This window comes from Cryptomeria japonica, chromosome 6 (assembly GCF_030272615.1).
Source record: "Cryptomeria japonica chromosome 6, Sugi_1.0, whole genome shotgun sequence".
Taxonomy (NCBI): Eukaryota; Viridiplantae; Streptophyta; class Pinopsida; order Cupressales; family Cupressaceae; genus Cryptomeria; species Cryptomeria japonica.
The window spans coordinates 23,241,348-23,255,149 of NC_081410.1; positions in this window are offsets into that span (position 1 = coordinate 23,241,348).

Consider the following 13,802-nt stretch of genomic DNA (forward strand, 5'->3'; position numbering starts at 1 on the left):
CCACTCCTTCAAAAAGGTTGCTTGCAGAAGCTGCCAAGAAGAAACCAATGGTTTCTTCATCCTTTGTTGGTCCTCTTTCTCAGGTACTAGAGAGCCCAAGGGCTATGACACTTTTTCATATACTGCTCGAGAAAGGGGATATCTCATTTCAATCTTATAGGGATTTTGAGTTCCATGAAGATGAGCCTCGAGCACCTCATAGATTTGATACAAGGATAGGGGTTACAGTTCAAGATCCTCCCAAGGAGTGAGCCCTTGGTGCAGGAGCACCTCATCAACAAGATATCCATGACCCTACAGATGGATAATAGGATCATTAGGACGTCTTAGTGTGTCTTGTGTTTCATGTATGCAATAAATCCCACCATGTAAGCCCATGTCACCAATTAGGCAATTTGATAGGGGTAGTAGATGGTTTAGATTTGTGTTTGATAGGTTTTAGAAATGTTTCATGAGTTTTTGGTTGATCCATGTATGTGGATTCCAACCTTAGCCAATATGACAACATTTTGTGCAAAATTGCAAAAAATGTATCTTTTGTAAAATGCAACGTTTGAGTGCAAAAGTGCAACTTTTTGAAAATTGGTTGGGGGAAGCCTTTCAACGGCTAAAAAATACTCCAAATTTGGTGGGAAACCATTGGAGAGTTTTATAAGCCTTTTGGACATGATTCCCAAGGTTTCCACTATTGTAATTGGAGTTTGTGAAGCAATAATACACAAAATACTACAGTTTTCTCAGAAATTCTGAGTTTGCAGGAGTGACACATGCCTGTATGGATTGATTTGGATCCCACAATACATGGAGTAGGTAGAGTGATGAATTAGATTTCTTTTGGTGGTGGTATAAGGTCCTAATTGTTTTGGAGTAGAGATAGCCCTCCATTCTTCTGACTGCAACCCGAAATTTGAGGGTTTGGAGAGGGTTTTGGATGAAAATGGCTTTATCTTGCATTCTACTCCATTAGAAGAATCTTCCTTTGGAGGGATGTAGGATAAGTCTCTGTACTTTATATTTTTCATGGATTTTTGTAGGGGAAACTTGGTTGTGTGGAGAAAGGAGAAAAATTAGGTAGGCATCTCCATGTGACTACCTAGGATAAGATTTAGGACAGTCATCATAAGTTCTCATAGTGGTTGATTATACGCATGCAACCCTCAATTTAAAGGTTAATAACCATCCCTCACATGCCAATAGAGTTGGTTTTCTATTTTGGATCCATTGATTGGTAGTTGCTTTGGAAAATAGGGCTAATTACCCCTATTATGTCTCTTGGCCTCGAAAGTGATTAGACCTTTTAATTACAAACCTGGTCAAACCATTTTGGTGATCAGTACAACTTCCAAAAGGGTGCTTGAAATGGTAATTTTTTTGTATGTGTGTGTGGAACAGTTTTGAGTTAAGATCCATTTTATCGCCAAATAGGGCTACAAGCCTAAGGGGTAGGTTTCTAAAGGAGGTATACGAAATTGGAGTCTAATCCCTAGACCAATGCTTGGACTAGTTTCTATTGGCCATAAATGAACCAAATCTTAAACCCTTAAGAGTAGGGTGTCATAGGATGTTGTAGGGTAGGTATTGAGGCAACTGCTCATCTTGAGTAGGCCCAAGCTAGTGGAGGAGCACCTAAGGGTGAACAAATGCCCTTTAAAGTTTTGCAAATTTTCATTTTTTTGGCTAAGGATTGAATTTCAAGCTTAGAGTGGCTTGGAGAATTTTTTGTCTTCTTTTTGTAAATTTTCCCTTGACCACCAGCAGTGGAGCCCACCACTGTCTTTAGGCATATCTTGTTCAAGCTATTTTGTGGACCCAAGGAAAAAGATCCTATCAGAGGTCATCGATGAAACAAAGCCTTCGATCAAATAATTTCAGAACTCACCATAGCTAAAGTTTTCTCAACATTGATGACACCGCCTAAAGTTTACATGACGTCGCTAAAACCGCCTTCAGTTTGCTCGACGTCGATGAAACTCACCCATCGATGGAACTTGTTTGGGACTCATCGTGGCCTTAGTTTTCTCGATGTTGATGAAACCAAGCCATCAATGGAGCATTTTTGGGGCTCATCATGGCCTAAGTTTGTTCGATGCCACTCTTTGGAAGCCAAGTGTTTTTGTGGCGTTGACCCGATGACCTGATGGAGGTTGAAGGACGATTACTGTAGGCAACTGATTTTGTCGAGGGTGTATCTCATTCATTTAATGATGATGCACAACATGTGCAAAAGCTATAAGACCCAATGGGCATTCTTTAAAGGGTTTGGTTGGATTTTGGAGTTTTCCATAAGACAATTTTTTTGTGAATAATAAATAAAAAGATCATTTCCTCGTTTCCTCTTTGTTGTTAATTATTGGCTCAAATTTTTAGATGGTGATGTAGATAGTGTAGAAGTTTCTTTCCTGCATTGTGTGAGTTTCAATTATGTAATCATGCCAAGTTCGGCTCTGTAGATAGTGTTGTTGTTCTATTTTCTTGTTTTTCCTGTTGGTGACAAGTAATTGCAGCCATGGCTCTATCTCAAAGCTCCATCATGGGATCCTCATGACCATTGGAAGTTGTCAAGAAGAGCTAGACATGTACTATAGGGTTCCATTGATATGTTCCCATGGAATGACAATGGTCATTTCAGCAGATTGGCCCTAGGCGAGCTTGATGATAGCCCGACTAGGTACGAGTGACTAAGGAAAATCATAAGCAGGGTTATTTGGGAGTCTAGGCTATTAGCCTCAGAATAGGGGAGATGGAATCAAATGTAGAGAAGATCCTAGGATTATTGAGAAACAAATTGAGAGGAGTTGTAAGGTTAAATTATGGCAAAGCAACCCTACAAGGTGTCTGATGAGCTGATGAATTTACGAAAGTGAATTCATTAGGAATGAGGAACAAACCTTGATAGTAAGGTCCTAGAGTAGATTGCGGGAATAGAGAAGAGTATTCCCGAAGTAGGCTGGGAGAAAAGGCCTTGGAGTGAGTCAATATGACTTGAGCAACTAGGAGCCTCCCTATCACAAGCCTAGTGAATGTGTGTGTAGTTTTGTCCAAGGTGTGGAGTCCTTCCTTGCAGGACCCTTGTGATCATCTAAGGGGTCAGAAGTATAAACTTGTTTGGGATTGTCCTTAGGTGTGTGGGTAGGGCTCTGCATCAAGTGGTATCAAAGCATAGGAGTGTTCTTTGGATAGAAGGAGAAGATGAGATGTGATAAGAAGAGGGATTCCAAGAGGCACCTTCAAGAATGACCAATGATGAGCTGAATGTCCTGGTGAAGAAGCAGATGGCAAAGAGCAGAGCAGTCAGGGCTGAGAATCAGGCCTTGATAAATGAGATGGACCAGTTGAAGGACATAGTAGAGAGGGGGGAGAGAGACTCTAGAGAAGAAGGGGATAAAGAGGAGATCCCTATACAGGAAGAGCTAGACGTCCTTGCAGACCAGAGACCCCTGATGAGTGTCCTCCAGTCCATGGAGAGAAGAATAATGGATGTGAAGATGGATTTGCCAGTATTTCCAGGCAAGATGGAGCCTGACACAGTGATGAAGTGGATAGAATACTTGGACAATTTTTTTGAAAGTGAAGACATACCGGACCACCAAAGGGTGAAGATGGCCCAATCCAAAATGAAAGGGGCTGCACTAACTTGGTGGACTTTCATCCAAGATGAGAGGGTGAAAGAGGGAAAGAGAAGAGTGGCTACATGGAAGAAGATGATGGCCCTGGTGAAAGAAGCCTATGTCCCAATGGACTGCAATATCCAATTGCATAGAAGGAGACAAAATTTAAAACAAAAGGAGATGGACTTGAATTCCTATACCAAGGAGTTCATGAAGTTGTGTGTTAGGACCAAGGTGAAAGAGAGCAAAGATGAAAAGGTGACAAGATATCTCAATGGGTTGAGATTTACAATCCAAGAATATATTAATCTCCAAACCCTGGAGACAGTCCAAAAGTGATTTCAATTGGCACTCAAGGTGGAGGAGAAGTTAAAGAGAAGGTAGGAACAAAATGACAGAGGTAAAGGGAGACAAGAAAGAGGAGGAAGAGGCCCTTTCAAAGGCAGAGGAAATGGTTTTGGATACCAAGGTGACTCTTGTTGGCATTTTTGATGTTTATGTTGTGATTGTCATTGATGGACACACACTTGTATTGAGATCCCCTTTATATGTATGAGCTCATGCTCAACTGGTATTTGTTCCAACCGGTATGTTGTATTCTAGTCTTTAGACTAGTAGTGATTTTGCAAAATGTGTTTCCCGGTCTAAAGCGGCATGTCAACCCCAAGCGGTTCGCAGATCACAAGCGGTACGAGGAAGCAAAGTGGCACAACACATTCTTACCAGTCTTCATTTTTGTATAAACCGGTAATACTCTGTGATGAGTTACCAACCGACATTTTGTGATGAGTTACCAATCCACCGATTGTTTGACGGTGCCGACACATTGACGGTGATTCTTTTGTCATGTTATTGAGTATGTCTAGATTCCCTAAACCTAGGAAATTGTAATGTAATCCTATTGGACCGACATGAAATTAGATTCCTTTAGAAGGACATCATGTCTAGGGTTTTTGAGTTGTTGAAGAAGTTGCAAAAAGGGTTAATGTTGAGCTAGGGTTTAAGGTGGATGTTGAGTTGTTGGAAGAGCGATCTTATTTGAGAAGATCAAGTTGTAATTGAGAGAGATAGAGAAGACTGAAGTAATGCTAAAATGCATTAGCTGTGATCAATACTGGATCTAACCAAGCAGTTTGTGCTATTAGATAGATCAAACACTTGTTGATTACTCACATCTTTGACAAGTCTGTAGCCCTTAATCGGGTAGGCCTCAAAGCCTTTGTAAAATCCTCTAACAAGGTGGTTCACACATGTGAATCTAAAATCCTCTAACAAGGTAGTCTTTAATCAGACTTATCTCCTAATAGAGATTGAGATTCCTAACAGGATCTGTTCTGGTGAAGAACATTGTAAGACCTTAATCGGTCTGGTTTCTATTCTGTAGATAGTGACTTGTGAGTTCCATCTCACCGTGGTTTTTCCCAGTTGGGTTTCCATGTCAAATATCTTGTGTTATGGTTGTATTGCTTTTGTGAGTGAATGTTTTATTTGCATTTTGGTTTGTATGTGTGGTAACTGGTTTGATTATCAGACTGCTTTATCGGTTTATCTTTAGACTGTGTAAGTGTTTTAGTGCAAAGATTTTTGGCATACTAATTCACCCCCCCCCTCTTAGTATTCGTCAATTTGTATCAGAGCCAACCTTTCTATAAGTTTAACCACTTGGAAAGAGATATGGGGGAATACACCTTGAGGAAACTTACTCAACGGCTCACTAAGTCTGAGCAAGCCTATGATGATCTTATGGTGAAATACAAGGCATCTCAAGCAAAAAGAAGAGAACATGCAGAGAGGCTGATGGAACTATCTGAAAGTAGTTCTGAAGATGAAGCTAACATGGAAACTATGATTGCTGAAGTGAATAAGTTGAATGATTCAAACTCCAATTTGAGAAAGGAGTTGGAAGGACTGACTATTTGGTTTAGCCAAGAGCTTGAGAACTGGAGAAAAGCTGAAGATCTAGTAAAAGACAGAGATCATGAGATCTCCAAGTTGAAACATGAGATTAGTGCACTAATTGCTTGCCTTCATGAGAGTAGAATGGAAAAAGAAGACATGCAAGGAGAACTGAACATTTCCATCTCTGAAAATGCAAGTCTTATGGAGACAAACACTGCTATCTCCAAATAACTCTTTGAGTCAAAGGAAATACTTGCTAAGTTTGGAAAAAGTACAATCAGGGTAGAGAAAAAGCTTGAGTCATCTAGACCGGCAAAGAATACCAATGGTCTTGGTTTTTCTAGACATGAGGAAGGAGAATCCTCAGGAACAAATGCTGAAGCATCAAAGAAGCAACTGGCACTCAAAGGAAAAGGTAAGCAAAAATTCAAACCTGTTTGCTTTAACTATCTTAAAGAAGGACACACTGCTAATGTATGTAGGAGCAAAGCCTACAATAATTTTCCTTATTTTATCAACAATGTACCTAGATCCAATAAGTTCAATGGTCATTGTTATGCATGCAACAAGTTTGGGCATAGAGCATTTGAATGCAAGTTTGTAATGGATAACACTGGAAGATATCCTTAGAGGACCCAAGGAACTAGTCTTGAATCTTTTATGAACCAGAACCACAACCGGTTTAATGTCTTCAATCATCAGTCAAGAAGCGGTGGTCATCAAGTGGCAAACAGATGGAGAGAAAGTTGTATGATCTGTCATGGTCATGGTCACACTACTGCAACATGCAGAAGGAAAAATGGAAACATATACAATGGACCTTGGAGAGCACCCGGACTTGTTTGCTATCACTGCAACAAACTGGGTCACATTGCAAGATTCTGCAGAAGCAGAATAAGTATGTTTGATGATGTACCGGTCACTCAAGAAGGAGAAATAGATGTTGAAAAAGTTCAAGGAGACATGAAGAAAACATGGAAGAAGAAACCAATATTATTGGAGGAGGAACTGGTTTCTGCACCTAGTGTGGAAATATCGGAACCGGCAAACTAAGCCTCAAAGGCTTAGGGGGAGCAAATGGCAAAATGCTTTCGAACCCTCGGTTAACACCGATAAAAGAACTTAACCGGTATGCTACACCTGTTGCTTGGCAGAAGATCGGAAATGGTAAAAAGGCAAATTAGGGTTTATGCCCTAATATAGGAGCATTAATGATGGTAGGTGAGAGACATGTATAAATGCATTTTTCAAATCATTTCTCACTATTTGTTTTCAAGCGAAGAAATTTTTTCAAAGTGTAGAGCGAAGAAAAGACGATTTGAGCTTAGATTTCAAGAAATTGGAGAGCTTTGAAAGAGATTCAAATATAGTTTGCAAGCAGTAGTGGAGAACTCAAAGTGGTGATTTGGCATTTGACGGAGAGCGAAGCAAAGCAGAATCAGGAAGCCCTAATTTCACATTAGAAAGGTATTTTTCAAGTTCTTGAAATACTCTTCAATGGCTTCCGCATCTCATACCAGTTCAAGCACATCTATTGAGTTAGAAATTTTTATTCAAAGGAAGGGCAAATATAATGCTTTGTCACAAGTTCCAGCTGGAGTCATAGTCGAAGAAGGAATTTCAAACTATATTGATTGCAAGATAGAAGACCTAAGGTCCTTAGCCATTCATACTCAATTAGGTCTATTTTATGGAAAGGACAAAAGGATCAAACCAGAGTTCAGTATCTTAGAGAAGAAGAAACTCCATAATGCAGTGTATTTTCTAGAAGACTTCATAGAGGATCACATCAAGATCATCTTGAGTAGAGTCCATGGTGACAAGATGTACTTGGAGAGAACGCATGATATCACACTTGAGGCAATTCATGCAGTCACCAATTTTTGCAACACAGGGGAAGTGCCAGCCCTGAGAACGGTAAGCAAAATGGAAATGACCAAGCTCACCGGTTCGACAAGTGATTCACGAGGTATGACAGTTAATCCTATCAAGGATGAACTGGTAAAATACGCTTGCATGGTGATAGGCTACAGAACATTCTTAGCCAGTAGGATTAATTCTGTATCTGCTGTAGCGGTAAATGCTGCTTACCGGATGATTATAGAGGATAAATCATTTGACTTATGCACCGACATGCAGAGGCAACTCTTGTCAAACCTTAAGGCAATCAAAAAGGACAATTCACTGAAATTTAAATTTGGAAAACTACTGGTAGGGTTGTTTTTCTATTTCCAAGGCTACTTTTCGGGTGTAGGAGATGTCCAGTGGTCCCCTGACCAACTGGTAACCAAGAAGATAAAGGAAAGTGTGCAAGCCATTGGAACTGGCTACCTTGAGGTACTGAACAAATACTTTGATGAGTTCAGAAGAAAGATGAGTCAGAGGGTACGAATCTCAGGTGACATAGTGAAGAAGTATGAAGATGACATCTGTTTCACTATTCAGGTGGACAAATGTCTAATAGAGGCTGTTGAGCCTAGAATGGAGGAAGTGGAGCCTATGGGCTATGAGGTCATGTTTGACATGCTGGAAGGGTATGCTTCAACCCTTATTACCTCGCCTCTTGATCCAAAGGCTAAGAAAACTAGAACCTACTTGGAGAGGATCGCACTGGTTGAAGAACCATCAATGAAGAAGGGAAAAGAACCGGCAGCTAAGAAAGCTAAGGCAGTGCCTGCAGCATCGACACTAGCTACCACTGCGACTCCAAGAGTGACCAAGTGGTCACCAACAAAGAAGAAACTGGAGGTAACAACAGCAAAAGTCTTTGGAAGAAAGAGGAAGACTAAGGCAAATGAACCGGACTCTAAAGAAACTGAGTTTGATGAACAACCAAAGAAGGCTAGACAGACCAAGAAGGTGAAGAAGAATGAACCAACAACATCTGCACTGGTAAATATAGATATCTCCTCTTACAAACCTTTGACACATTGTCAAAGAATAGTAAAGAATATTAAGAGAAAGTTACTTCATGATTTAATTGATTTTTATGATGAATTCAATAGTGAAGAAAAAGATGAAGTACTACAGGAAATCATTCTTTATTTATGCAAAAATGACCGGTCACCATCAGAGATTAAATCTCAGACACCGGATTCATTATTTAAAGCACTAGATAATAAATGGCACATTGCCATTGAAAAGGAACAAGAGATTAGGGAGAAAGTTTTTGCAGAGTACTTCCCCGAACTCTCAAATTCAGAATTATTTGATGTATTGGATCAAAATAAAGGTCTCTTCTTCACAAGGAGAAGAAGACTCTGGTTGTTGGAAGGGAGAGTTGATGATGTAGAAAAGGATACACATCAACACATGGCCCATGCTATCAGCTCTCACAAAGCTCGAATGGCCAACCTCCAAGTGGAAAAGGAACCGGTTATTTCCAAACCAGATGAGGTTTTTGATGAGGAAGGAAACCTGGTGGAGGAACCAATTGACACCATAGATGTCGATGCCCTGGATATAGAAGATGTCACTCAGGACATACCTCCTGATGGAACTCAATAGGGGCAACAGGCTGATCAGGGTGGTGAACAAGTTGTGGACACACAGCAAGCAGCAAAAGAATAGGAAGAGAAAAAGAAGAAGGATGAAGATGAGAAACAGGAGAAAGAGGAAGAGGAGAAAAGAAAAGATGAAGAGAAGAAGAAGCAAGAAGAAGAAAGGAAGAAGAAAGAAGAAGAGGACAAGGAAGAAAAGAAGAAGAAGGAAGAAGAAGAAAAGAGAAAGAAGGAAGAGGAAGAAAAGAAGAAGAAAGAAGAGGAGAAGAAGAAGAAGGAAGAGGAAGAGAAGAAAAAGGAAGAGGAAGAGAAGAAGAGAAAGGAAGAGGCAGAGAAGAAGAAGAGGGAAGAAGAAGAAAAGGAAGAGTAGAAGAGGAGAGAAGAGGAGAAGAAAAAGGCAGAGGAAGATAAGGAAGAAGAGAAGAGAAGAGAAGTGGAAAAGAAGAAAGTTGAAGAAGCCAAGGAACAAGAAGCGGCCAAAAGCTCTCAGGTGGAGACTTTGAAGGCAACCGGAAGTCAACCCTCACCGGTTGATCTTTCTAGTCCTATCGATCTCTAATCTGCAAGTGAGTCAGAACTTATGTAGAGCATCAAGGTTGCTCAAGAGCACCTTGAGATCATTCACAAGAAAAAGGAATAGGACATCATTCAGGCAGTTGTAGACACACTTACCGGTTTAATCCCCGGTACTAATCTTCCTGACACTGATTCATCACTAGCACAACTCAAACTTTTGTGTACTTTAGTGGATGATCAAGTGTAGGGTCTAGAAGAAGCAGCAAAGGCCAATGTAAAGAAAGAGCACCAAAAGGATCTTAATGTTGCTCTCATGAAGAAATTAAATGAGCTTAGGACTGAACTCTTAAAGGATCAAAAGGACATAAGGAGTGCTTTGGATGAGGGAAACTTGATACTCAGCAAAATCTGTCAACCTCATCTATTCTGTGATGATGTACTAGCCAAAAAGAAACAACTTCAAATAGACTTATAGTCCTACTTAAGCACATTCAAGACTTCTTACGACTCCTTTGTAGCATATGGGCAAACCGTTCATTGGTTCCAGATCCAGTCAGCCAAGATAGAGCAAGAGATCAACACAAGGTCTAGGGATTTGCAGGAGCTTCAACTGGTATTACTTCCATGACTGCAAATTCTCCAGAAATGCTATCTGAACCTGGATGCCTTGACAATAACCCAAGAACTGAGCACAATAGATGCCATGGAGGAACAGGTATCACAAATGTAGATAGAGAAGGAAGTGGCGACCTCCCTACTTGAGTCCTAGTCTCTTTCCATGAAACAATTTTTGTAGGACTACAAAGCGGTTTTTGACAAGTATTATTCATTATTGTCATAAATTTTTTTATATATACATGGAAACAGGTTTTTTTTTCAGCGGTACTTTGTCATTGTTGGCAAAGGGGGAGAAGTATATGGTTTTAAAATTTTGATGGTTTTAAAATTTTGAAATTTTGATATATCAGGGGGAGAAGTATATCAGAGGGAGAAGTATCTATTTTCAGATTTTGATATATGTTGTGATATATGCTATATGCTCTAAATGCAAAATTGCTATACACTCTGTTGATTAAGGGATAGTATATATGCTTAGGGGGAGCAATTTTGTTAATGGCAAGTTCTTGTTGTAAAACACTTAGATGTCAAAATTTAATTTTCTTAAGTGTTGCCATCAATGCCAAAGGGGGAGATTGTTGGCATTTTTTATGTTTATGTTGTGATTGTCATTGATGGACACACACTTGTATTGAGATCCCCTTTATATGTATGAGCTCATGCTCAACCGATATTTGTTCCAACTGGTATGTTGTATTCTAGTCTTTAGACTAGTAGTGATTTTGTAGAATGTGTTTCCTGGTCTGAAGTGGCATGTCGACCCCAAGCGGTTCGTAGATCACAAGCAGTACGAGGAAGCAAAGTGGCACAACACATTCTTACCAATCTTCATTTTTGTATAAACCGGTAATACTTTGTGATGAGTTACCAACCGGCATTTTGTGATGAGTTACCAATCCACTGATTGTTTGATGGTGCCAACACATTGACGGTGATTCTTGTGTCGTGTTACTGAGTATGTCTAGATTCACTGAACCTAGGAAATTGTAATGTAATCCTATTGGACCGACATGAAATCAGATTCCTTTAAAAGGACATCATGTCTAGGGTTTTTGAGTTGTTGAAGAAGTTGCGAAAAGGGTTAATGTTGAGCTAGGGTTTAAGGTGGATGTTGAGTTGTTGGAAGAGCAATCTTATCTGAGAAGATCGAGTTGTAACTAAGAGAGATAGAGAAGACTGAAGTAATGCTGGAATGCAGTAGCTGTGAGCAATACTGGATCTAACCAAGCAGTTTGTGCTATTAGATAGATCAAACACTTGTTGATTACTCACATCTTTGACAAGTCTGTAGCCCTTAACCGGATAGGCCTCAAAGCCTTTGTAAAATACTCTAACAAGGTGGTTCACACACGTGAATCTAAAATCCTCTAACAAGGTAGTCTTTAATCAAACTTATCTCCTAACAGAGATTGAGATTCCTAACATGATCTGTTCTAGTGAAGAACATTGTAAGACCTTTACCAGTCTAGTTTCTATTCTGCAGAGAATGACTTGTGAGTTCCATCTCACCGTGGTTTTTCCTAGTTGGGTTTCCACATCAAATATCTTGTGTTATGGTTGTATTGCTTTTGTGGGTGAATGTTTTATTCGCATTTTGGTTTCTATGTGTGGTAACCGGTTTGATTATCAGACTGCTTTACCAGTTTATCTTTAGACTGTGTAAGTGTTTTAGTGCAAAGATTTTTGGCATACTAATTCACCCCCCCCTCTTAGTATTCATCAACTCTAACCAAGAAGGAAATAGAGGAGAGAGATTTTACAAACAAGGAGGGGGCTACAATCCAAGAGGGAGATTTAGGGGTAGAAGACCACCCTCTAGAGGAAGATCCCAAGGTAGAGGACCTCCTAGGTGCTACAACTACAACCAAGAAGGGTACACGACCAATAGGTGTCTGGAGTAAGTAGAAGCAATTCAGAGCAGGCATCTAATTGTCAAAGTGTGGCAAGTGCAAACACTCATAAAAGTGTTAATGCTCCTTATAGCTATGGCTATCCTAAAAGAGGAGAGGCTCTGGTGATGAGGAGATAAGTAACCACAATGAAGGTAACTGGCAAGGAGCCTACACAAAGACCATTAAGAAGATGACTCCAAAGGAAGCTTGGTTTGGCAGGAAGCCCAAAATCATGCAAGGTAGGACGAAAGGTGTACAAGGTCTTGATAGAATCCGGATCCACTGAAAATTTTGTATCACTTGAAATGGTAGAGAAGCTTAAACTTAGAAATCTGCCACATCCTTACCCCTACAAGTTTCCATGGTTCACCCAAGGTTAGAAAGCAGTGGTAGAAGAGTAGCCTTGGGTGGAGTTTCAGATTGGATCTTACAAGGATAGATTGCTATTTGACATAAAAATGGATGCATGCCATCTCTTGTTTGGAAGACCATGGCAGTATGACTTGAAAGCTCATCATGATGGGTTGAGAAACACCTACTTAATCACCAAGGATGGAAAAGTGATAGAACTCTTACCTCTGATAGTGGAAGAGACAGAATCAAAGGGAAAGGATGCAAAGGTTCTAATGGTAGAAGGTAAACAATTCATGAAGGAGATTGCAGAGAAAGGTGCAGTTTGATATGCCTTCATGCCTAGCCCCAAGGTGACAAGGAAAGAGCAGCTTGCAGAAGAGAAAGAAGGAGGACAAAAGCATATAGACCCTGTAGTCAGACAGTTGCTTGATCAAAATCAAGGCATCATCTCAGATGGAATTCCAAGATCCCTACCACCAGTGAGAGACATAAGTCATTGCATAGATCTAATCCCTGGATCTACTCTCCCAAACAAAGCAGCCTACAAACTCACTCCAGACCAGAATGTAGAAATGGTAAGGCAGATTGAAGAATTGCTTGAATCAAGATTTATTAGCAAGAGCTTAAGCTCATGTGTAGTACCTATTGTCCTTTCTCCCAAGAAAGAAGGCACTTGGAGGCTTTGTACAGACTCAAGAGCCATCAACAAGATAACCATAAGGTATAGGTTCCCAATCCCTAGAATAGAGGATTTACTTGATTAAAATAAGGCCAAGGGATGAATGGAAAAAAACCTTTAAAACCAATCAGGGGTTGTATGAGTGGAAATTTATGCCATTTGGGTTGTCCAATGCCCCTAGTACCTTTATGAGGTTGATGAATGAAGTCTTGGTGGAATTCATAGGAAAATTTGTCATAGTATACCTAGATGACATCTTGATCTTTAGTCACACAACGGAAGAAAAACTCAAACACATAGATATGGTTCTCAAGAGGTTACATGAAGAGAAACTAATGATCAATTTGGATAAGTGTTTGTTCATGCAGGAGGAGATCATCTACTTGGGCTTTGTAATCTCACAAGGTGAGTTGAAAATGGACCAAGAGAAGGTGAGTTCTATACTATCTTGGTCAATGCCTAAGACTATAAATGATGTCCAAAGCTTCCATGGTTTAGCAACTTTTTATAAGAAATTCATAAGAGGATTTAGTCATGTTTGTGTACCCATGCTTGACACCACAGAGGGAGGACAAAAGTGCAGGTTCAATTGGATCAAAGAAGTAGATGATTCATTTAAAACATTGAAGAAGAAGGTTACAGAACAACCTGTCCTTGCCTTACCATACTTTATCAAGATATTTCAAGTGGAATGTGATGCAAGCCACATGGCTATTGGGGCAGTTCTCAGTTAGGA